Source organism: Anoplophora glabripennis, unplaced genomic scaffold (assembly GCF_000390285.2).
Source record: "Anoplophora glabripennis isolate ALB-LARVAE unplaced genomic scaffold, Agla_2.0 scaffold92, whole genome shotgun sequence".
In the NCBI taxonomy this organism is placed as follows: domain Eukaryota; kingdom Metazoa; phylum Arthropoda; class Insecta; order Coleoptera; family Cerambycidae; genus Anoplophora; species Anoplophora glabripennis.
This window is the reverse complement of record NW_019416269.1, coordinates 586,850-611,556: the sequence shown is the minus strand read 5'-3', so window position 1 is coordinate 611,556 and position 24,707 is coordinate 586,850. Positions and strand designations below refer to the sequence as shown.

Genomic DNA, 24,707 nt, shown 5'->3' with positions numbered 1-24,707 from the left:
TACCACCGCGCATTAAAATAAAATATTATTAGTTTTATTCCCGTGTCTATAGTTATTTCTACGCTTCTCGAGTGCTCAAAATTCAAACAAATTCCGATCTATTTTTTTTCAGGATATTCATACAAATACATCTGACATGCTCTTTCACAGTTGCAGTTACATATGTAATAAATTCGGATAATATTATGCTGATCTTCATTTGAACCTTTGCTAAAACGCAAATGTTTTTGAACATTTACTGAAATTTTTTAAAGAATAATATTCAGTTGGCGTTTTGGTTGTTCATATGACTAAGTGATGGTATTAATAAATGTTCTATTGTAGCACGTGCTGGTAATAGTTTAAATAACTAGAGGGATTTCACAGGGTTTAACGACACTTACAGTGTACGATAATTCAATAAACAAATTTAGATAAATTTGGAATAAATACATTGAAGATAAATTTTTCAAGACAAAACGTCTGAATTTGGTTAGGGCTGAGGCAGTACAGTATTGGGGGTTGGGGGTCATGAAGGCTTGCAAAAAATGTAATAAAATTTCCAGGGTCTTATTTAAAAAAAATAAGTTGATGATGGTCCTGGAGAGACGAAAAGTTACATATAAAAATTGACTATGCCATTCAATAGAGGGCAAAAAGTGGCCATGAGAAACTGTTCTTCGTTTTTCAATATCTCCTCAAACAAGGCAGAAATTAAACAAAAACGGATTTCCAAAATTTCGGGTTTTTTCAAATATTTCGAAAACTAATCATGTTAGCCTTGATTTTTTAGAGGCATATTGTTGGTCCCCTGATAACGCAACTTTGCCCCCATTTAAGCTACTTCGCACCTCTCACCGTTTCCGAGATCCCTGTAGTGAGAAGCGAATTTGTAACAGCCTGTATAAGTATTTAAAAATTCTTCGTTGTGGAAAAAATAAAAATAAGATGTCGAGTGCCTGAATATCAAGTTATGTTTAATTCAAGGTACCGTTTTCCAATGAAAGATGGACAGTCTTTTAAACGATAGTTGATTTTGACTCTCTCTAATTCCAGGTTATATTTTGATCATTACTCACGTACTGTTTCATATTTATTGTTACACTTTCATGTTTACTTGATATTTGTTTTGTATACCAATAAAAAAATATATACGAGTGTTATAAATAAATAAGGCTATCAGAAAGAGTCGGAATTCAATGGCGTGCCAAGCGGTCAACAGAGACATGCGTGAGTTTCTGCCTCAGAAAACTTTTCACGATTAAGTCACATTAGTATACTTTGTTATCGTGCGGATGTTACGGAATTAATTCCTATCCATTGGAATTTACGGTGGTGTATTGCAAACAATTGAATTTTTTGCTTTTTAATAAATAATGCGTACGGCTTTGTTCCGTGGCTCAGTTGTAATAGCCCTAACTATAAGTACTTTTATTTCATATTTAAATACCTTTCTAATGATTACACCATTTATTACAAAGGACCACAAAAAGAAATATGGAGGGTTCCTTGAACCAGACCAAGTAGATTATATGTTTTTTGGGTCGCTGAATCCGAATCCGAAACCTGTTTTGCCCCATAACGTCAGCGTTTTTTTTCTAACCTCAAAAAGCAGCTTGAAACTATAAAACCCAACAATATCAACCCTTAAACCATATAACCCTATACTTTCATAACTCAATAATCTTGAGATTGATAACCAATAACTCTAAAACCCATAACCTGATAATCTATAACCGCAAAACTCATAAATCTTAAATCCCAATAAACACAAAATGAGCAAAAAAACAAAAAAACTTGCACGCATAACTGAAACCTCAATATCGGAGAACTTTATAATTCTATACATCCATCACTTCATAACCATAACCCCATAACTCTGAGGTCCCGTAACCCTGAAATTCCATAACTCTATAACCCCAATAGCCTATAACCCCAGTAATTTAAAACCTCATAACCCTATAACCCAAACCCCGTAACCCTACAACTCTTAAATGCGACAAAAAAATACTTTGAGGTGGACAATTAAAACTTCGCGGCACCATATCTCTATAACTCTATCACCTTTAAACTTGTAACCCTATAACCTCATGACCCTGTAACCCTAAAATACTGTAGTAAATGTAGTTGCACCTAAGACATGAATTCTGTGTGACAGTTTCTGGCTTATAGGATTGTACGGTTTTGGGGTATATGATTATGGACTTTTGGGATTATGGAGTTTTCAGGTATTAGGTTGTATGGAATTATGGGGATGTGGAGTTATGAGTTATGATATGGATATGAGTTATGGAGTTATGAGTTATATGATTCGGAGTTATACTGTGACATGCAATTTTCTTATGTTACACTTCAGGGTTATGAAGTTTATAATTATGAGGTTATTAAGTGATGGAGGTGTAGAATTATGAAGTTAAAACTATTCTAGATTGAGGTTTGAGTTTAGCTTGTAAGTGCTTTGTTTTTATTTTTGCTCATTTTGTGTTTGCAGTTTATTGGGATTTGAGATTTATGAGTTTTGAGGTTATAGATTTTCAGGTTAAGAGTTTTAGAGTAATAGGTTATCGATCTCAAGGTTATTGAGTTATGAAAGTATAGTGTTATATGGTTTAAGGGTTGATATTGTTGGGTTTCATAGTTTCAAGCAGTTTTTTGATGTTAGAAAAAAATGCTGACGTGATAGGGCAAAACAGGTTTCTGATTCGGTTTCAGCGACCCAAAAAACATGTAATCCACTTGGTCTGGTTCAAGGAACCCTCCACTCATTTTTTTGTGGTCCTGTGTTATCTATAACATATTTTAACTTGACAGATAATATAGCAGTTTTTTTCTAAAATATATTGTGTTATACATTTTTGTACTCCCAAATGTATTTAGTTGTTAGTTAAATGTATTTACACGAATATGAGAAATGGGACTACTTGTTATTCTACCATAACCAAAGAGTAAACAATTTACATTGTTTTTTTCAACTTATTTTACATTCAGTACATACTGAGTGTATCTATCTTCGTGAGATACTACCAAATTGAATAATAAAAAGTATATAAAGAGCCTTAGTGCAAAATCGAAAAAAATGCTGCTAGTTTCTAAAGTTAGTTAAAATTCCTGTACTTAACAAATAGTTCTCCGGCAGAACCGCTTGGAGCGCTGCTATGTTTAGTTTTGCACTGGGATATCAATCTATAGTGTTCCGTTATCTATGACCACATGTTGGTTTACCACGATAAAAAACATCTATTGCTAGGTAATACAATGAATATTAAACTAAATATAATAGTCAATTAAATATTCTCGTCAAATATCATTTCAGACAATGGTCTCGCTGAATTTTGTTTTTTTATTTTGTTTCCGGAAGGTAATATCACTCATGTACCTTTCCTACCAGGGTAGGAAAGTACCGATGGTCTATCTGAAGTTACGTGAGAGCGATAAAGTAAGCCATAGAAATCCATGCGATAGAGAGGGATGGCTATAATGAAGGCCTCTCATAGTCACCGCCCGTTTCGCCCTTCCACAAATAAGATCCACTTCTTATTTGTGGAAGGGCGAAATGGGCGTTGACTATTAGACGCTTTCATTATAGCCATCCTTGTCTATCATATGGATTTCTATGTCTTACTTTATCGCTCTCACTTAACTTCTGATAGACCATCGGTACTTTCCTACACTGTATATTAATTTTTAACTTTTAATCAAATAAATAACAAAAAAATAGTCTTCTGATAAAACTAGAGAGTCTCTTGTAATTTTACATAAATAAATTAACCTACATGTTCTTAAAGTTTGATCAAGAAAACTGAAAAACTTGTACGGTATATTTAACGAAGTATATTCTAAAGAATATTAATTTTTTGAAGTATATAACTATAAAACTAAACCGTTTCTTTTTAAGTATATCTAGTTTTATACATTGGAGAGTCACATAAAAATATAGAAGTAAAATTACTTACAACAAATTGACTTGGCAAATGATGGCAAAAAATAATTCAATGTTCATTTGAAATTGCATATATTAGCACTTGTGTTTGTTTGACATCGTAACCGAAGTAATTGCATTTACGCAAATGGTAAAAATTAAGTACAAGTGCTAAGTATCGGTATAATAAGGTAATTTCATTATTAATGAAAGACTAGTAATTAGCAAATGTTTGACAAATAATATGTCAAAATTCAAGAATAATTCTGAAGAAGCCGCACAAGAATTAGATGTTGATGATATAGTTAGTAGTGTAGGTATGTAATTATTGCGATACAGAAAAATTTTTTTATTTATTACATACGTAATCATAAACAATAAACATAAACTTATTAATGAACCACGTGACGTCATGTTCCAAGCGAATGTTCACGGGAATATCACACTTTCTAGAATGACGTAGGTACTTGCCAAGTATCATGTATGTATTGTATTTGCCGATGAGCAGATTTGATGCATATCATCTGCACTGATAATAAAATAAAAATACAATTATTATTACAGAAGGTAATGTTAGGCTTACTTAGGCTTCACTAATCATATAACATAACAAAGAGGAAAAACATTCTAGAGCATATTAGTTCACGTTATTTTTTAATAGTATTAAAATAAATTTATTATAGATTCAGTCCACACTAGTCTCGTGTTGGTAATGTGACTTCCTTTTCCCTCTGTATCTTTTTTAATTTAGAGCAGGTAACGCTTTGCACTCACAACCAGGGCTTTTCCTCCTGTATTTGATGACCTGTACATCTAACTAACTGTGTATATGTATGTATATGTGCTACCGATTAATGACCTATGAACCGTAGAGAAAAGTGAAACACAATTTTTATACAACTATTTCAAATGCAAGTATTTTCCACTTCATCGCTTAATTAATACAGTAAATGTATTTGTATTGTTATATAAGCATTAAGATACTTTGCTAATTATATGTATTGGAACTCATTATAAAGTCATCAACAATTCTATTATTAATCGTAAAGAAAAATACGTACGAGTCAAATATATCAATAATTTGGAGATTGGTGTACCGGTATAATTGATTTGATATAGATTATAAATCATTTTCTGCCACACGCAAAAAAACAAAGCAAGAACTTTGCAAACTACATTCACTTGCAAAGGTAGTAAATACCATCTGTTCTTTCAATGTTCTCTACAGAAAGAGAGATCACGCTTTGGTAAAAATTAGATACAAATCCAATAAATTAAAACTTGACTACTATCGAAATAAATTAAATAGACCCCTGAGTTTGGAAACCGATATTAAGAAAACGTAGGGGCAAAAATATTGAAATTTGGACCATATATAGCCTCACTATTAATCTATTGTGTGCTAAAATTTCAGTTATTTTCGTTATCCCATTTTTTAGTAGTTAATGAAAATGTTGAAAAAATTACGGTTTTCTGCCTACAAAATTGATACCTCACACTTTAACTCGTCGTAATTGTTTTGTTAATTGATAATAAAAATTCAAATTTTTACTGACGATAAGTCGAACTATTGTCTTTAGTACTGTGAAGGTCATTTGTCTCAAAAGCTCTTCTTTTTTTAATTTTTAAGCTAAACAGAAGGGAGTGCTATCTCCATAAATATTGCGTTCTTTAAAAAAAGAAAGAAACTGTCATAGGTAGTAAATAACTGTAAACAATAATCTGACAAAATTTGTAAAAATAATACAGTTATAAATATGATATTCTTAAAAACAGTATCGGAATGGTCAATTACGTTCACGGTCCGATGCAGGGTATACAGTATAGCCTTTATAACTGTATTATTTTAACAATTTTTTTCAGAATGTTGTTTACAATTATTTACTACTTGAGTCATTTTTTTCTTTTTTTAAAGAATGGAATATTTACGGAGATAGCACTGTCTTCTCTTTTGCTTAAACATAAAAAAAGAAGAGCTTTTGAGACAAATGACCTTTGCAGTACTAAAGACAATAATAGTTCGACTTATCGTCAGTAAAAATTACGAGTTAAAGTGAAAGATATCAATTTTGTAGGCAGAAAACCCGTGATTTTTTTCAATATTTTCATTAATAACTAATAAATGGGACAAAGAAAACTAACTGAAATGTTAGCACAAAATAGAGTAATAGTGAGGCTATATATGGTGCAAATTTCAAATTTTTTTACCCCTACGTTTTCTTAATATCGGTTTGCAAACTCACAATCAGCGGTCTATTTCATTTATTTCGATAGTAATAAGTATTTAATGAAATGACTAGGTTCGATAATAAGCAAGTTTGAAAATAGTCTTCCTATCTCTTTTCTTTTTTATTTGACTATTATGTATTAACGGTAAAAAATTAATAACGAAAAAATGGTGTACAATGATTATGAAAATACGTAAACATTTGCCGATTAAATAGCCAGAATGTGGAGGTTTTCCATTTTATTCCTCATTGCCATCGCCATAATTGTGGTACACCAGGAACACTCTTATTCGAGGCAGAGAGGTCCAACCTACACTACGACATCAAAGTCACTACGATCGAAGTACCCCTGCGCCCACCGATCGTGACTGATCATTTGTTACAGTGAACGTTTATACTCCCTATACACTGATAGATTCTACACATTTTTCTAACATTTAGTGTTAGATTACCGATTGCCTAAACATTTCCAATGATAAAAACTTACTCCTGTCAAATTTTTATAATTTCATAGATTTTGGAATAAATTTATAAACAATAAATGAGCTTCCTAGTTTCCTTTGCAATATGAACTATAGGTCAGATAAAATGATAATTAAGAAATTAAGAAGTTAAATCTGGACGAGACTGATATAACAAATAATAACAAAAAACCACCAATACTTATACACAAAGAGATATGTAAACAGTTTAACATTGTTATAGCACGAGTAAATAAAAAAATATTAAAACTTTTAAAATCATGTGTAAGGAAGATGCAAATGAAATTTGAAATAACAATATTCAAATAACAAAGTGTACTTTCATTAAGAAAAAGAATAGTTTATTTGTTTACAACATTTTGAGTACCAACGCTAACCATTAAATCTATTTTTTTAAAATCGAAGAAAATATCATAACGTGGCAGACGTATTTTTTAAATAAAAGTATCGCTTTAACCGTGTATGCAAAAATATTTTGAAAAAAGAAATAGGCTGATCCCGTCCACTATATTTACGGTGTGGAAGTATTAAGTGTAGCTATTACCTTAGCTCAGGGGTCGGCAAGTAATTTTAGGTGGGGTCCGGATACTTTTGAAAATTTTTAACGAGGTCCAGAAAAAAATTCACATTTCTTATTTTTTATTTTAATTTGGACTCAAATTTAATCTGCTTACTAACCCTTAAGAACTCAAAACACACACAACGTAAAATACTAGAAAAAATGATAAGATTGATACTTAAACGTAAAAAAACTTTTTTTAAATAATTTATTTGAGCAATTTATACTTTAAAAAAATTTTTGGCGGTCCAGTATTTTACCTTCCGCGGTCCGGACCTGGACCGCGGTCCGCCAGTTGCCGACCCTTGCCTTAGCTATTACTATTAAAATATTTTCTTTTCGTAAAAATTTAAAGTCCTACATCTGAGAAACGGCATATTTCCGGCCCAAGTTTATACAGGGTGATTCACAACTTATCCAAAAAAATTTGGGAATAGATGCGGTATGAGAAATGAAGTCAATATCGTAAAAAAAATGTAAAATCCTTATAGATTCCGAGAAAAAATTTATTGTAGTACCTTCAACAATTACATAGCTGGACAACTGTAGTCTCTAGCGTCATTCGTAATACGCGTGGAGAGCCACGTGGCCTCAGCGACTCCAAATACTCAAAACCGATTTTACAGTCGTCGTTGTCATAGTGTTTACAGTAGTTTTTTAGTAGTTAGTGTCAAAAATGGCTTGCGTGTATAGCAACTCGGAGTTGATGGATATCGTTTTAATTTATAGTGAACCAAGAAAACATTTGTATTATGATGAAGCATTCATGTAATGGTGAAACAAGACAGCATTTGTATTAGTTCGTAGAAACTGAGTAAAACGGACCCAATTGTGTTTACACGTCGGTGGACAAAATTTTGTACTGTTGGTGTAACGTCAGTTACAGCCTCGTGGGACAATCCTGTTTATTAAAAGGCTACTTGGCAATTTACATTTGTAAGTACTCGTATGCGCAAAATTCATTAAATATTTAATGGTCCGTAATTACTCATTAAACATATTACGTTGGTTGTTGCGATTTTCAGCATAAAATTATGTTGTTCAGTGTTAAAAAAAATAAATAATTTTTTGCCATTAGGGTTTTTAAGAATGAATATTTTCATGTATTCTAACTCAAAGAGTGGTATTATATGAATTACAGTCCAATTCAATAGTATTCTAGTATCTTCTGCGAGGACTAAATAACAAACTGAATACATTAATTAAGTTGCAGTGCAGGTTTTTATTTATTAACATAGAAAGCTTGTACGATTGTAGACCGTACAAAAATCATATGTGAGTAATAATTATTTAGTAAATATGATGTTAATTACTTACTTCATCAACGATTAAAAATATCTTAATAAAAAGAAGAACCAATTATATTTTTCAATTTTATCATATTCCCAATTAATCGAATAAAACTCATTATAGCAAAATGAGAGTTAAATATATAATTATGCAAGTTTTTTCCTCGATTCCTATGCCTCAAAACCAAGCCAACACAAAGAATGTTATTAAAATGACAAGCAGTATATGTTTTACTTTTTCTTCTAATGAACAACATTCGAATTCTGCATAGCAATTGGCCATGAAGATATAAAAATACTGAAATAGAAAATGTGTCAGCAACATGATTAAGCAAATTGTTTATCTCCTATTACATGGTTGTAATTCTGATAAAAAACTTGTTTGAGGTTAATAGAATATGAAGCGCTATCTAATTCGTTGAAGGATTTTTATAATCACCTGTTACCTATATAACAGTTACCCAATTATGAGTATACATAATATTCCTAAAGATAAATTATTTTGTATGAATATTTAGCGAAATAAGTACGGAATCTTGATTTTATTGTTACCGCATTAATTTCTGCACCCAATGTTCCCTCCAATTTTAACATTTAAAAGTCTCGAAGTTTCGCCAACGTAATTACCAAATTCACAGAGTATACCGTAAAGCAATCTTTAGAACTTGTTATCTCATTTTTTGATAAAATTGTGCGTAACGTATTCTCTCTGGTTTGAAAAACTGACCGAGTATCAGTTCCTTTTAATTTTTCAGATAAACAGAATATATATTTTTGTATATATTGTAATAAATTCTTATGAGATAATTTTCTTACCTTTATTTGCTTATACTACTTCGCTTCTTCTTCTTTGTATCCCATTTCTTTTGTTTGGGTGCCAGCTCACATGAGCATATAGCTGTAATTTAGTTTAAATTTTGTTTGCTAGGGTTATAGAGAGTCTTTGTTAAAAAAAAATTAAAATTATTATATTAGTTAACAACTTACTCAAACTTATAATTTACTTTAAAATCAATTTTACCAATTTTATTTTCCTAGATTTGCTTTTCTCTTTAATATTTTAATATCCTTGCCCCAACTCATTCTATTACAATATACTCGTAACATTTTGTTGTCTTTAAGATTTATTTTTGTTTCCAATATTTTCAGAAGTGTTGATATTTCAATGGAGTAACACAAACATTTTGGGGAAAAAAATTAATTCGGTCAAAGTAAACTAAAAGAGTCTGTGCTTATTTTGCGAAACGGTGATAAATGTATTCCAAATCATTTCTTAAAGTTTGATAAATATTATAATATATAACTCTATAAGAACCTAGATAAATCAAAGAAATCGCTAAATTTCCTCCTTCAAGATGTGGGTGGTCGTGGGCTTATTGGCATAAACCTTAGACTTCAGAGAACTCCAAAGAAAAGTCCACGGGCAATAAGCCGCATGATCTGGGCGACAAATTGTGATCACCAAAACGCGAAATTACACGACCAGAAAATGACTAATGCAGTAATCGGATTGTTTCTCGTGCTGTATGGCATGTGGCACCGTTTTGTTGAAACCAATGTCGTCTACATCCATATCTTGCTATTCGGTCATAAAAAAATAATTATTATTAAGTGTTATTACCTGACCAAACGCATTTTTGAAGAAGAATGGTCCGATGATGTTTCCATCTAAAAATTCGTACCAAACAGAGTGACCCATCGTGGATGTATTTGTTAATCAACCAACACTTGTGGAATTTATGAACCCCAAATACGACAATTTTGTCGATGAACGGAGCCATCAAGATGAAAATGAATTTCATCGCTGAAGATGATTTTGTTCAGAAAATAAGCATCAACTTCTTCGAAGTTTATTGAACTTTGTAAATATGAAGATGCAAACCGTTCGTGAAAATACGTTGTAGAGAACTTCTCAAAATATCCAATTCTTGACCACGTTGCCGATTTGATGTTCCTGGACCCTCGTCAACACTCTCATGAACTGCTGTTGAAGGACGGTCAGAGTGTTTAAGATATTAATTGATCCAGTCTCATTGAATTTCGATTAACCTCTTCACAGTTGATTAAGTCAAATCAGTCTTCCGACCATATTTTGTACGAAAATTGCGAATTGTAACTGCCAAACCTTTATTATTTTTAAAATATTACTCAACAATGAAAACACGTTGTTCTTTCATGTAGCACTCCATTTTTATTAACCCTGCACTGTCATCAGCTGCCACGTTGTCTTTTTTTTTTCGTAACACTTTACCGTACAAATGGCGCAAAATTCAAATCTTTCGAGAATTTTGGGATATATATGTATTTGACTATGTAAGTCATATTTGACTATGTGAGTCACATTTGAGTGTGTAAGTGTAATGTAAATTATATGTGACTGTATGTAAGTCATATTTGACTGTCATGTAAGTCATATTTGACTGTGAGTTGTAAGTTATATTTGACTGTCAGTTTCTAAGTCATATTTGTTAGTATGTATGTAAATCATATTTAACTGTGAGATTTGAGAATAAGAACAGAGAATGCTTATTGCTTATTGTATAATCGAGAAGAAATCTTTCTCAGTATGAGATATTTTTGGTTAGACAAAATTACATTTTTAAAATCAATTATTGATGCATAGTGTTGTATTTCAAAAATGTTTCTTTTCAGTTTAAAAAAAATACCCATTTAGATAAAAATAGTAATAAAAAAATTTGCAAATCAATAAATCCAGACAAAGTTATATTGTGAAATATAAATTTCAAATCATGAAAAGACGATTGCAAAATGAAAAGTATTTTTAATCGCGTAAAGATATACGCAATATTTTGAATACACAAGTACAATAATTTATATGAATATTTTGAAAATTACTCAACAATATTTTATTCATATCTGAACTATTTATTTGGAAGCATGCTTGTACGTATGCAAATTTTCTGAACATTTCTAAAGTAAACACATGACCATATGAAGTCAAATAAGGAAATAACAAGTGAAAGTTGTATGTTATGTAATCGTTGGAATCACTTTCACGACTTTGACAGTGCAGATATATATATCCAACAAATGCACCTAAATACCGATTCTTGTTACTACATTATGTTGAGAATAATATAATATAGTCATCTCATTAATATTTCCTCCGACCTTTGACATCGTACATTTGAAGGCAATTATAATAATTGTTTGCTGCATTTGATAAATACATTAACTACTTTTAATAATTAATTGCATTAATTTGCGATAACTAAATTATTACAACATAATTTAGTTATCGCGAATTAATGTGGTCAGCAAAAGTACAGATAGTAGGTATATATATCAAGAAAATTCATTCAAAATAATATATTTCATGTACATGTATAATATTTATATCGATTACAAAATAACTAGTCTTAATTTTTGTTTCATCAGAAGTAGCATCATCTGTATATGTATTATATTTTTTTGTAAAGAGAAAATAATATAAGTAGGTACAGATAGGTCAATGTTTATTTGTTGTTATTTTTGTATATTGACCTCGTTCAGATTTAGTCAATTCTATGTGTTAACTTATTAATTAAAATTCTTTTCAAAAACAATAGCTCCTGTTGTAAAACAAAGAAAAGTGCTATTCTTATTACGTATCTTACTCCATTTTTTAAAACATATACCTTAATATTGTCTCTCGAATTTTTACTTTATTTTATAGATCATTCTAATAAATATTTAAATTTGAATAATATATTAAAATAANGGCACTAGAAACTGGTCCACTGTAAAACCTGACCTTATGCAAGACAAAGCATGCAGTTGGCAACCGGCATCGGACGGCGGCAAAGTGTAGTAAAAAATGAACGTACAAAAAATTTTAAGAATTTTTTTCTCAAGGAAAGAAATAAATTAAATTTTGTAGTACCTATTTTATATCAGCAAATTCAACTGCATTAGCCGTTATTATTAGTATTAATTAATAAAATTAATTTGTGGTTTTAATTAATAAAATAATTTGACATACGTGCCTGATATTACATAATAACTGTTCAAAATTTTGTCCACCGATGTTTAAGCACATTTGGGCCCGTCTTACCAATTTCTACGAACTAACACAAATGTGTGTGTTAAATTAAAGCGATATCCATCAACTCCGAGTTGCTATACACATGTCATTTTTGACACTTGAAAAACTAATAACGATAATTCCAAAATTGGATTTCACTATTTGGAATCGCCTGGGGCGCTAGAGACTATAGTAGCCCAGCGATATAAAGGTAGAAAATACTACAACTTAAATTTTTTTTCTCGGAAACTACAAGGATTTTACAATTTTTTTTTATGATATTGACTCCATTTTTCATGACGCATATATTCCCAAATTTTTTTGGATAAGTTATGAATCACCCTGTATATACATATGTTTTATCACCACCACTTTATTTTAAAGGTACCTACTGATCTAATTTAAATAAATTAAAAAAAATTCTTATTAAATAAAGTCAATTAATGTTCTTTGATACAAAAAATCTAGGTATGTATATGATAGCTGTCTATAGCGTGCTTTACTTACACTAGGCCAATACGAAATCGCTTTTTTCAATTTCATTGGCTACGCTTCCAAAATAATGATCAGTTCGAGTTGATTTATTTGAATTAGCTTAATACTTTAAAATATTTGTAATTTCTATTTGTTATACAGGATGTCCCGAAATTCACGCAACAAAATTTGGTCATAGATTCTTAAGACAAATTTAAGGGATCCGTATTTTTTCTTTTTGCCAACTGGCCCCCTCTTTCGGAGTTACAGCCCCCTGAAATCTACCCATAAGAAGTCTTTTTTATATCTCAAAATCATGTTTACGAAAATCACTAAATTTGGTACAAAGGGGTTTTATGACATGTGGAATCACACAGTGCTACGCTTTTTGGCGAGAAACCCCCTGAAGACAGTTTTTTGTGGGACCCCTTGTTTTTGGAACCAGAAAAATTTGATCGCAAATTTGATTTTTTTTAAAAATTATTAGTTACCTAGAAAGCCATTGAATTTAGAAACTTTTTTGTCTCTTAATATTTATTTTGTAAAACGCAATGTTTTTGAGGAAAATGGCGAATAATGATATGCATTCTATCACATTTTGACATTTTTCTCGAAAACATTGCGTTTTACGAAAAAAGTATAAAGGTACAAAAAGTTTATAAATTCAATGGCTTTCTAGTGGACTGATAATTTTTAAGAAATTTAAATATGCGACCAATTTTTTTTGGCTCCGAAGACAAGGGGGCCCACGAAAAATTGTCTTAAGGGGGTTTCTCGCCAAAAAGCGTAGCACTGTGAGATTCCACATGTCATAAAACCCCTGTGTACCAAATTTAGTGAATTTCGTACAACATGGTTTTGAGATATAAAAAAGACTTCTTAGGGGCTGATTTCAGGGGGCTGTAACTCCGAAAGAGGGGGCCAGTTGGCAAAAATAAAAAATACGGGTCTCCTAAATTTGTCTTAAGAATCTATGACTAAATTTTGTTGCATGAATTTCGGGACACCCTGTATATGGATTTTGATAATCATTTATTATATCTACCCAAATTTAGCAAATATCTCTAATCTGTAATCGACATTAGGCATTAAAGAAAAGACACAAGCTTGGACTAATATCATTTATTCAGTTAAAGCTTCCCCAATGCTCACAAGACGTGTAAAAGTTGTTTTATTGGCCTACTTTTGCAAGTGTTGTCGTTCAAAGTATTACTGAAACGGCAATCGGATATTTGTTTGAACGAGGAGGAGGTCAAACAAACTGGAAAACCCTTTTATTCTTTCATCGATTGTAATATAAATGTGCACAGAGTTATTCAATGTTCCGGAACAAATACGTTCATTTATTTAACCTTGGTCCTAGCAAGAAAGGGACAATGCACAATTAAGTACATTGAATAGAATGAGTCGATTTCAGCAGAATATATTAAAATAATTTAAGTGAAAAGATTAAAAAAAATATTTATGTTTTTTAATTTCAAAATTTTAATTGATTAGAAAAGTGTATAATGTTAAATGTAGTTCTATGCATTTTAAAAACTACCTGAATTACCTAAATTATTTCTTTGTACAATAAATACACAGCGCGATACATAATGCCAGTGTATATTCAGACATGCAAAAAAATGTAGAACGCAACTTCGTGCCGTAACAATTTATTGAACGCAATGATGTTACGTAAACATATTCGTTATTAACACAACATCGACTCGTACCACTAACACAGAGATTCTGCCGTTCCACAGAGTATTATTTTCTGTTACCTCTCCCTGTTTGGAATCAAACTATACTCAATGAATGCTGGGTTGATACGTGGAACGCCCAGGTTAGGGTGGCCCAAAAAAAAACGTATATTTTTTTTTCGTGTCTCTTATGTAAATATGTTAATTTTTCGTATTTTAAGAGCCCCCTCAAAAAATCAGCTCAAAAATAAATTTTTAGAGGTCGCCCAAGATTTTTAAAAATTTTCAAAATTTAATTCTTTTTTTTAATTTTTTTTCTCGTCATTTTATCATTTTCTAGGTTGAAAAAAATCTCGATTCTGAAAATTTCAAATAGATATTTTAATTTCTAAAGGTCACTCATAATTATTTTAACTTTCAAAGTATTGTACCGTACCTATGTTTTCGAGTGACCTCTAAAAATAAATATCATCGAACTAATAATTTTTTTTATTGAATTTGATGAACAAAAGAATAGAAATAAACCACGAGACACTTAAATTTAAAAAAAAAATTAAAAAATTATAAATATTTGATACAGAGTGCGGTAGTAAATTTTGCCTCGAGAATTTTTTTAAGTATCTCGTGATTTATTTCTATTCTTTTGCTCATCAAATTCAATAAAAAAAATTATTAGTTCATTGATATTTATTTTTAGAGGTCTCTCGAAAACATTTTAGGTACAATACTTTGAAAGTTAAAATAATTATGAGTGACCTTTAGAAATCAAAATATAGATTTGGAATTTTCAGAATCGGGATTTTTTTCAACCTAGAAAATAGTAAATGATACCTAAATGATAAAATAACGAGAAAAAAAAAATAAAAAACATCAATTTTTGACGATTTTGGAAATTTTTAAAAATCTTGAGCGATCTCTAAAAAAATTTGTTTTGAGCTGATTTTTTGAGGGGGCTCTTAAAACATGATAAACTAACATTTTTCACAAGAGACGCGAAAAAAAATTTTGGGCCACCCTAGCCCTTATGGACGAAAATTAGACATGACATGAGAGGGTAACATTCCCCTTTATGCGGCACTACAAAATGAACAACCTATAGAACGGGGCGATGTTGGAATGTTACGTTTTTGTAGTGTGCCGTCGATGCTAACGCGAACAAGTTACGCGACGGAGCGGAGTTACATTACGATATTCTGTTGCATGTGTAGACGAACTTTACAAAAACGATAATAAATAGAATTTTTATTAATAATTAACATTAATGTTTAGTAGTTAAAAGAATAGACATGGTATCCTACAAAGTAGAAGTAAAGTAGCACAAAAATTAAAAAAATATATTGTTTAGGAACGTATAGTTACAATTAAAATATAATATGGTTTGATCCAGTAGCACCTAAGCCTAAAATCTACTTAGAAAACCGTACTATCTAATAATTCACTGTAGATGTAGGAGGGTCAGCCCTTTCTTAAAGTATAACTTCTACGCTCATATCTTATTAAAATAGCTATTTACTTTGTTAAAATGCGCACTTACGAAAAAAAATTCTTAGATTTTGGGGTCAACTGCGCTTTTTGTTCATGTCACTCTTTCAAATAATATTAAGAAAAGTATTTATTTCAAAATTTGGCAACTTATCAAAGTGAATAGAGGAAACACAATAAAAATATTTTCAAGGCCATAGCACCTCCGGTTATACCGGAAGTCGACGCCGTCTTCGTTATTTTAAATGGAACACCCTATATACATTTTTTATTTTTCGATTCTAAATGAAATTTTGTATACCAAACTTAGTTCCTAAAATTTATAGATTTTGAGATATTGACATTTTTATGAAAAATTTGACAGAATACAGACAATATAGCTTAGCGATAAGCTATATTGTCTGTGATATCAATTTGAGATTCGGTATGTGAGTAGACCACGAACAAGTTGTCAAATTTTCAAATTTTTTAAATAAGGACTTTTCCATATATCGATCGCTTGGATTCCCAACGCGATACACTGTATATAAATTAAAATTAAAGGAAATGATGACATTGTAAAAAACTACATTGTCAAAATTTGGATTATAATTGTTTTTTATCTTAAAATGTTTTTTAATTGCCTTTTTTTACTAGATTTCCTTGAAAAACACCTACCTTCTATTATTAGCTCCCACATGTTTTTATTATTTTTTAGGGACAATCAGCTAATGCAAACAAATTTAAAAGAATAATTTTGAAGTCAATATACCAAAGATCTAAGCATGCAAAAATATCCATCCTCACGGACGAGACTGCTATCTACTGTTCACTAGATAAGATCTTTTGAAATTATTTCTTTGAATTTGTTTGAATTAGGTTAATACCATTAAAAAAGAGTAAAAACATGTGAGAGCTAATTATATAATATAATTATGTATTTTTGAAAGAGTTATTGATGCTGGAGAAATTACAGATGTAGCCATTACATATTTCTTGTTTATTGGCATACGTTGTAACCGATTGCACGGTTAACGTAAATTTGAAAATAAAAATCACATGATACCTAAAAAATCTTCAAAAAATGACACAGTGTATGCAACTTTCTTACGTATTTAAAAAATATATTAGATTCATATAAATAAAGACTACTAAACTCTAGCTAAAACAGTTTTACATTCAGCGATTTATAATCATTAATTTTATGCATACAATTATTTTAATTTATTTATAACTTATGGTTATAATTAGAGCTGTCTTAATTGGCCGCGCACCAAAGGCGTGCGTATCATCAACATAAAATAAAGTGAACAATGATTAGGGCGTCGGGTAGGTTCGAGGAGGGTCAGACGCAGACAGTGGATAGCTGATGAGACGGTGGGGTAGGCAAAAAGGGTCAACATGTGGCCTAATTGCCAGGCTGAGGTGTAGTATAACAACCCCAGGTTCGATCGAAACAAATATAAACAAACGTAATTGTGGCCAAAAATATGTGATCGTCATAAGGAATACCTACGTTGTATATATCTATTTTTAATTGACCGGAAGGCGCTGGGTACTAACTTTAAAGAGGGGAAGTATGGTTCAATTTTATAAAACAAAAGCAGAGTAAATACACCAAACTTTATTATTTACGTACAACAGTCTTCAAATTAAACATATGACAAATAGAAAGAACAATAAAAACATTAACAACCATTTAACATAAAATGAGAGCGCCAGGCTCACCTAGAGCTCCTGTGGGGAAAGAGCATGGCAGATAAACCCACGATCGTTGCCAAATATAAATACAAAACCACCGCGAACAAAAGGTATAAACTAGGATCCTTTGCTAATGATAAATAAGACCTGACTCATTTAATGTGTCACTAAATGTCACCTCACTAGAATTAGACATGCACACAGTCACCAGAAAGTCAAAGTTATTTTAAATTTGTCATACAGAGGAAGTAGCGTTGTAGATATACTCAAAATCATACAAACTACTCCTTTAGAGTCACTTGTCCTTAATAGTTTCTATTAAGTTGTAGTATAACAACCCCGAGTTCGATCGAAAAAAATAATATAAACGTAGTTGTGGCCAGAAATATGTGATTGTCAAAAGGAATACCTACGTTGTATACATCTATTTTTAATTGACCGAAAGGCGCTGGCTACTAACTTTAAAGAGGGGAAGTATGGTTTAATTTTATAAAACAAAAGCAGAGTAAATACACCTAACTTTATTATTTACGTACAAAAGTCCTCAAATTAAACATGTGACAAATAGAATGAATAACAAAAACATTAACAACCATTTAACATAAAATGAGAGTGCCAGGCTCACCTAAAGCTCCTGTGGGGAAAGAGCATGGCAGAGNTTGACCGGAAGGCGCTGGCTACTAACTTTAAAGAGGGGAAGTATGGTTTAATTTTATAAAACAAAAGCAGAGTAAATACACCTAACTTTATTATTTACGTACAAAAGTCCTCAAATTAAACATGTGACAAATAGAATGAATAACAAAAACATTAACAACCATTTAACATAAAATGAGAGTGCCAGGCTCACCTAAAGCTCCTGTGGGGAAAGAGCATGGCAGAAAAACCCACGATCGTTGCTCTAACTACCCAAATATAAATACAAAACAACCGATAACAAAAGGCATAATCTAAAATCCTTTGCTACTGATACATAACACCTTACTCGAATTAGACATACACACTTACAAGTAAAACTGAAGAGGTTTGGTGTTAGTTAGCCGGCAGGGCCGGAAGGTACTGGAGTCCAGTCGGGAGGCAATCCAGCTATGGTTGAGATTTCGGAAGATCTGTTTTAGCAATTCTTTTTTTACAGATTTGGCCCTCACGAGCGAAAATGTTAGTAGATTCAACAAGGCTCTTATGTGTGTCTTGACATAAAGTGAGCACAAGAAATGCTTTATTAGTTGTTTTTCGAACAATGTAATTATGATAAAACAAGTTAAATGTGAAACAAAGAAGTTGTTATTGCAATTTCTGGGCAGCCACGACAATATATACATTTTTAAACATGTAATAAATAATGAGCAATCGTTAATAATAATTGTAACAATTTTGCGTTAGAAAAATATACGCCCTTGAGCGCAAGACAATGAAGGCTAAACATATACAGAATTATTATCATAAAACGTCTATAATCATCACAATCATAAGATTACATAGAACAATTAACAACAAAGTACTTAGAGAATAATTACCTGCTAATTAATACGGGTTAAACCCTTTTATTTTTCACTATTTTGTCACACTGCCCGCCGATCGTCTTACTTTCATCTCCACACTGTTCTCACTTCAACTATTTTGCCTCACTGCCCGCCGATCTTCTTACTCCCATCTCCATACTTCAGCTACCTATCTTCAACTATTTAGGCTTCCTTCCAGAATTCCCGACCTAAACGTTTTTTGTGCTTCCTTCTACCAACTGTCAATATTACGTTTTCATCATTTTACAACACCCATGTAACAGGTGACGTCGAAGTTGATAAGATAAGTACGGTTTTGCACAGAGGCAAGCCCTACTACTACTACTACTACTACTACTACTACTACTACTACTACTACTACTACTACTACNTTATTTCTTTGTACAATAAATACACAGCGCGATACATAATGCCAGTGTATATTCAGACATGCAACAAAATGTAGAACGCAACTTCGTGCCGTAACAATTTATTGAACGCAATGATGTTACGTAAACATATTCGTTATTAACGCAACATCGACTCGTACCACTGACACAGAGATTCTGCCGTTCCACAGAGTATTATTTTCTGTTACCTCTCCCTGTTTGGAATCAAACTATACTGAATGAATGATGGGTTGATACGTGGAACGCCCAGGTTAGGGGGAACGAATATTTTTTTTCGTGTTTCTTGTGAAAATATGTTAGTTTATCATGTTTTAAGAGCCCCCTCAAAAAATCAGTTCAAAAAAATTTTTTTAGAGGTCGCCCAAGATTTTTAAAAATTTTCTAAATCGTCAAAAATTTTATTCTATTTTTTTATTTTTTTTCTCGCCATTTTATCATTTTCTAGGTTGAAAAAAATCTCGATTCTGAAAATTTCAAATCGACATTAATTTCTGAAGGTCACTCATACTTATTTTAACTTTAACTACTCAAAGTAGGTACCTATGTTTTCGAGCGACCTCTAAAAATAAATATCAACAAACTAATAATTTTTTTTATTAAATTTGATGAACAAAAGAATATACATAAATTACGAGACATTTAAATTTAAAAAAAAATTTTTAAATTATAAATATTTGATACTCACAGTGCGGTAGTAAATTTTGCCTCGAGAAATTTTTTAAGTGTCTCGTGATTTATTTATATTCTTTTGCTCATCAAATTCAATAAAAAAAATTATTAGTTCATTGATATTTATTTTTAGAGGTCTCTCGAAAACATTTTAGGTACACTACTTTGAAAGTTAAAATAATTATGAGTGACCTTTAGAAATTAAAATATCGATTTGAAATTATCAGAATCGAGATTTTTTTCAACCTAGAAAATAATAAATGATACCTAAATGATAAAATAACGAGAAAAAAAATTAAAAAAAACATCAATTTTTGACGATTTTGGAAATTTTTAAAAATCTTGTGCGACCTTTAAAAAATTTGTTTAGAGCTGATTTCTTGAGGGGGGCTCTTAAAACATGATAAACTAACATATTTTCACAAGACACGAAAAAAAATATTCGTTTTTTTTTGGTCACCCTAGCCCAGATGGACGAAAACTAGACATGACATGAGAGGGTAACATTCCCTTTATGCGGCACTACAAAATGAACAACCTATGGAACGGGGCGATGTTGGAATGTTACGTTTTTGTAGTGTGCCGTCGATGCTAACGCGTACATGTTACGCGACGGAGTTACATTACGATATTCTGTTGCATGTGTAGACGAACATTTGTGTGAAAGACTTTACAAAAACGATAATAAATAGAATTTTTATTAATAATTAACATTAATGTTTAGTAGTTAAAATAATANCCACTACCACTACCACTACCACTACCACTACCACTACCACTACCACTACCACTACCACTACCACTACCACTACCACTACCACTACCACTACTACTACTACTTGTAAGTAAACAATGATTATAACATTTATGTCGTACTATCATACTGAAACACGTAAATTATTTTACGCATCGTTGCCATCGGTTCCACAATCTGGATGGGATTCGTTATAGATCGCATCATCAGGCATGTTTCTACCCTTGTTTCAGCGAAACTTATTCGCAGCTGTGATAAAATATCTTAATCTGAAGAGAACGATCGTTCGACATCTACTGATTTAATATTTGCATAATTAAATAATCTACTTCCAAGCTGGTCTGGCATGGTAATTTCCACTCGGGGTTATATTTATTCCGGTAGGAACGAAATGTTTTATTATTTATAATAACAAATGGTAAGTTACATGCAATCAGTTATAAATCAAACATAAAAACATAACATAAAAAATTCCCGAACAAAATCGGATACATAATGTCAAATTTGATTGAGATCAGGAGGAAATTACTTTGTCTTTCATAGACCAAAATCTCTTTCAGTCACGTGTGCAAAATTTGGAAAAAGTATGCAAAATTATTTGAGTTAGGGAGGAAACCGTGAATTTGAACCCCCATATAATATAATCGCTGCAGTTTATCCTGCGTGTTTGTTTATGCAAAATTCAGGAAAGTGTGAAAGTTAATTGTGCACAATTATGATGCATTTTTTATGCCAAGCTTATTTATTTGGAGGGTAAAATTGAAGGACCTTTTTTCACTTTTGTATTATAAATTGTGAAACATCATATACAGGGTGATTCAGAACTTATAAAAAAAAATCAGGATGTACAGGGGACTCCTACAAATACTATTTTGTAAAGGAAAAAATTAAAAAGGGCAGTTCGAAATTGATTTAAAAATATACATCTGCACGGCACTGGAAACTGATCCACTGTAAAACCTGACCTGGCACAATGCGTCCCTCACGACGGCAGTGATATCAAACGGACAAAAACTTGAAAGAATTTCTCAAGGAAAGGAATAAATAGAATAGCACCTATTTTATATCAGCAAATTCAACTGATTTTGCTGCTATTGTTATTATTAATTAATAAAATTAAATTGTGGTTTTAAATAATAAAATAATTTGACATACCTGATATTACAACAACTGTTCAAAATTTTGTCCACCGACTTGTAAACACAGTTGGATCCGTTTTACTCAGTTTCTACGAACTAACACAAATGCTATCTTGTTTCACCATAACACAAATGCTTTCCCGTAATACAAATATTTTCTTGCTTCACCACAAATTAAAACGATATCCATCAACTCCGAGTTGCTATAAACGCGCAAGCCATTTTTGACACGAACTACTAAAAAACTGCTGTAAACACTATGGCAACGACGACTGTAAAATCGAGTTTCAGTATTCGCTGAGACCACGTGGCTCTCCAGGCCTATTACGAATGACGCTAGAGACTGCAGTTGTCCAGCTATATAATGGTTGAAAGTATTATAACTTCAACAATTTTTTTCTCGGAAACTAAGGATTTTACAAAAATTTTTTACGATATTGACTCCATTTCTCATGCCGCATCTATTCCCAAATTTTTTTGGATAAGTTGTGAATCGCCCTGTATATTGTATATCAAAATAATAATAAAAGGAAACTCTATTGTAAAGTTTGTTTATTATTACTTTTCTTTTCTAAATTTAGAAAAAAATATACGTCAAATGATTTATTATTATTAGTTTCTAATTATGAGATTTTTACAATAGGTAAATATAAAAACAATACAAATATTTTTATTATATCTGTTAATTATGAGAATCATTAAATATATTAATATTTATATATTTTTTTATTATAAAACATGCACCTTTTACGATGACAAAGCAAGTTGATATGAATTTTGCTATAGTAATTGATATTAGAAAGTATCATACGATAGACCAATGTCCATTTTTATTAATAAGCTAATAATTATAAAAACTGAACCGTTTTTATGTAAATAATATGGGATAATAGACAACTATACGTTATTAAATTAATTATCGTAGTAGCTTTAAAAGTGATTTAGTTTCCTTATAGATGGAACTAGGCAGTAATTGTGATTTTCTATCTATTAACATATTTATGTACTTTATATTTTCATTTATTTCTAAAATTTTGAGTCGGATGTCTATTTTTTCTTTGCGAAATAACTGATTACTTGATAATATTTTAAATATGTATTATAGAAAAGAATGATATAAATTGCAGATAAAATTATTATTTTGCAGATAAAATTATTATTTTATTTTACTTGTCCCACTAACTTGGTAAACGTTAAGATATGCATCATATTTCGTACAGACACAATGTAACAGCGACGTATCGACAAACTTCCACTTGTAAAAATGAAAAAACAAAAACATCGTTGAAGTTGTGTGGGGTGGTAAATAGGCCTCAAAGAGGAGCCTTGATGTACCCCAGAAGTAACGCTAATTTTTAAAAGCAGTAATGATTTACCCGATCTTAAGCTCTTTGAAAATCAATTTATACAGAAACCACTTGAATACTCTAATGAACTAGTAATGGGAATAGAATAACATAATAGATTTGTAATAATTGTCGATCTACCAAAGGCAAAATCCATGTTGTTCAGATATTATAATTTATTTACTGAAAGAATTAATATAATCAGTTACAATGCTTTAAAATAATTTAGCTAGAGTTCAGACACCACTTATAGGATGATAATTTTCATTACTTTTATCACACGATATAAATAATGGAGGAATCTATACTTCCTTCCAATAATCATGAAAGCAATTTAGATTTAGCTAAATAAATAATAAATACAGGGTGTCCGGAAATTATGCGTCAAGACTTCAGGAGGTGATTCCTCACAAAAAATTAGGGTCACAAAGTCCTATAACAATTTTTCAAAAACTCAATATTAACGGAGATACAGGGTGTCAAAAAAAAATTTTTTTTTAGTTTTTCTTAAATAATTTTTATTTGTGATTTGATTTTTTCCAAGTCTTTCCTATGTATTACTAGTGCTCTTGTAGATTTATGTTCCAAATATGATGCAAATATTCCAGTGCCAAAGGGCCTAACCTGACCTTAATCTTCGATCCATGGCCCACAACTTTTTTGTTTTCACCGCTTTATAAATTTGAACAGCACCATGTTAAAGAGTATTAAAAATTATTAAAAAAAGTATCTCTTGTTGCGATACAATAAAATGAACTGTTTCTGAGAAAGACGACTTCAAACATTTTCATGTATACTTGTTGATAATAGCGTATCATTTTACGGAAAGTCTCAGTTGAATGGGAGACCGTTCTTCTAATAAGAAATTTACTTTCTTAAGAATAGGAAGTAAATTTTAAATTATTATTATTATAATGTCACGTATTACCTTAGAATTCAAAACATTATTAAATAATGTCTCTTCATCGGCAAAACGACTAGTAAATTTTAAATATAATCCCTTCTGTATTATTTATTGCATTTGTAATGTGGTGAATTCCTTCTTTGAGCTCATTTTTTTATTGCGCTGCTGTGCGGTGGAGAGCATGT

The 24,707-nt window shown here is 31.1% G+C and overlaps 1 protein-coding gene across 1 annotated transcript in view; it reads left to right on the top strand.

The window, feature by feature from the left end:
• LOC108903282 (ecdysteroid-regulated 16 kDa protein) overlaps positions 1-24,707 on the top strand; it is a 63,911-nt gene that overhangs the window by 2,490 nt on the left and 36,714 nt on the right. The gene's annotated exons all lie outside the window — the stretch shown is intronic.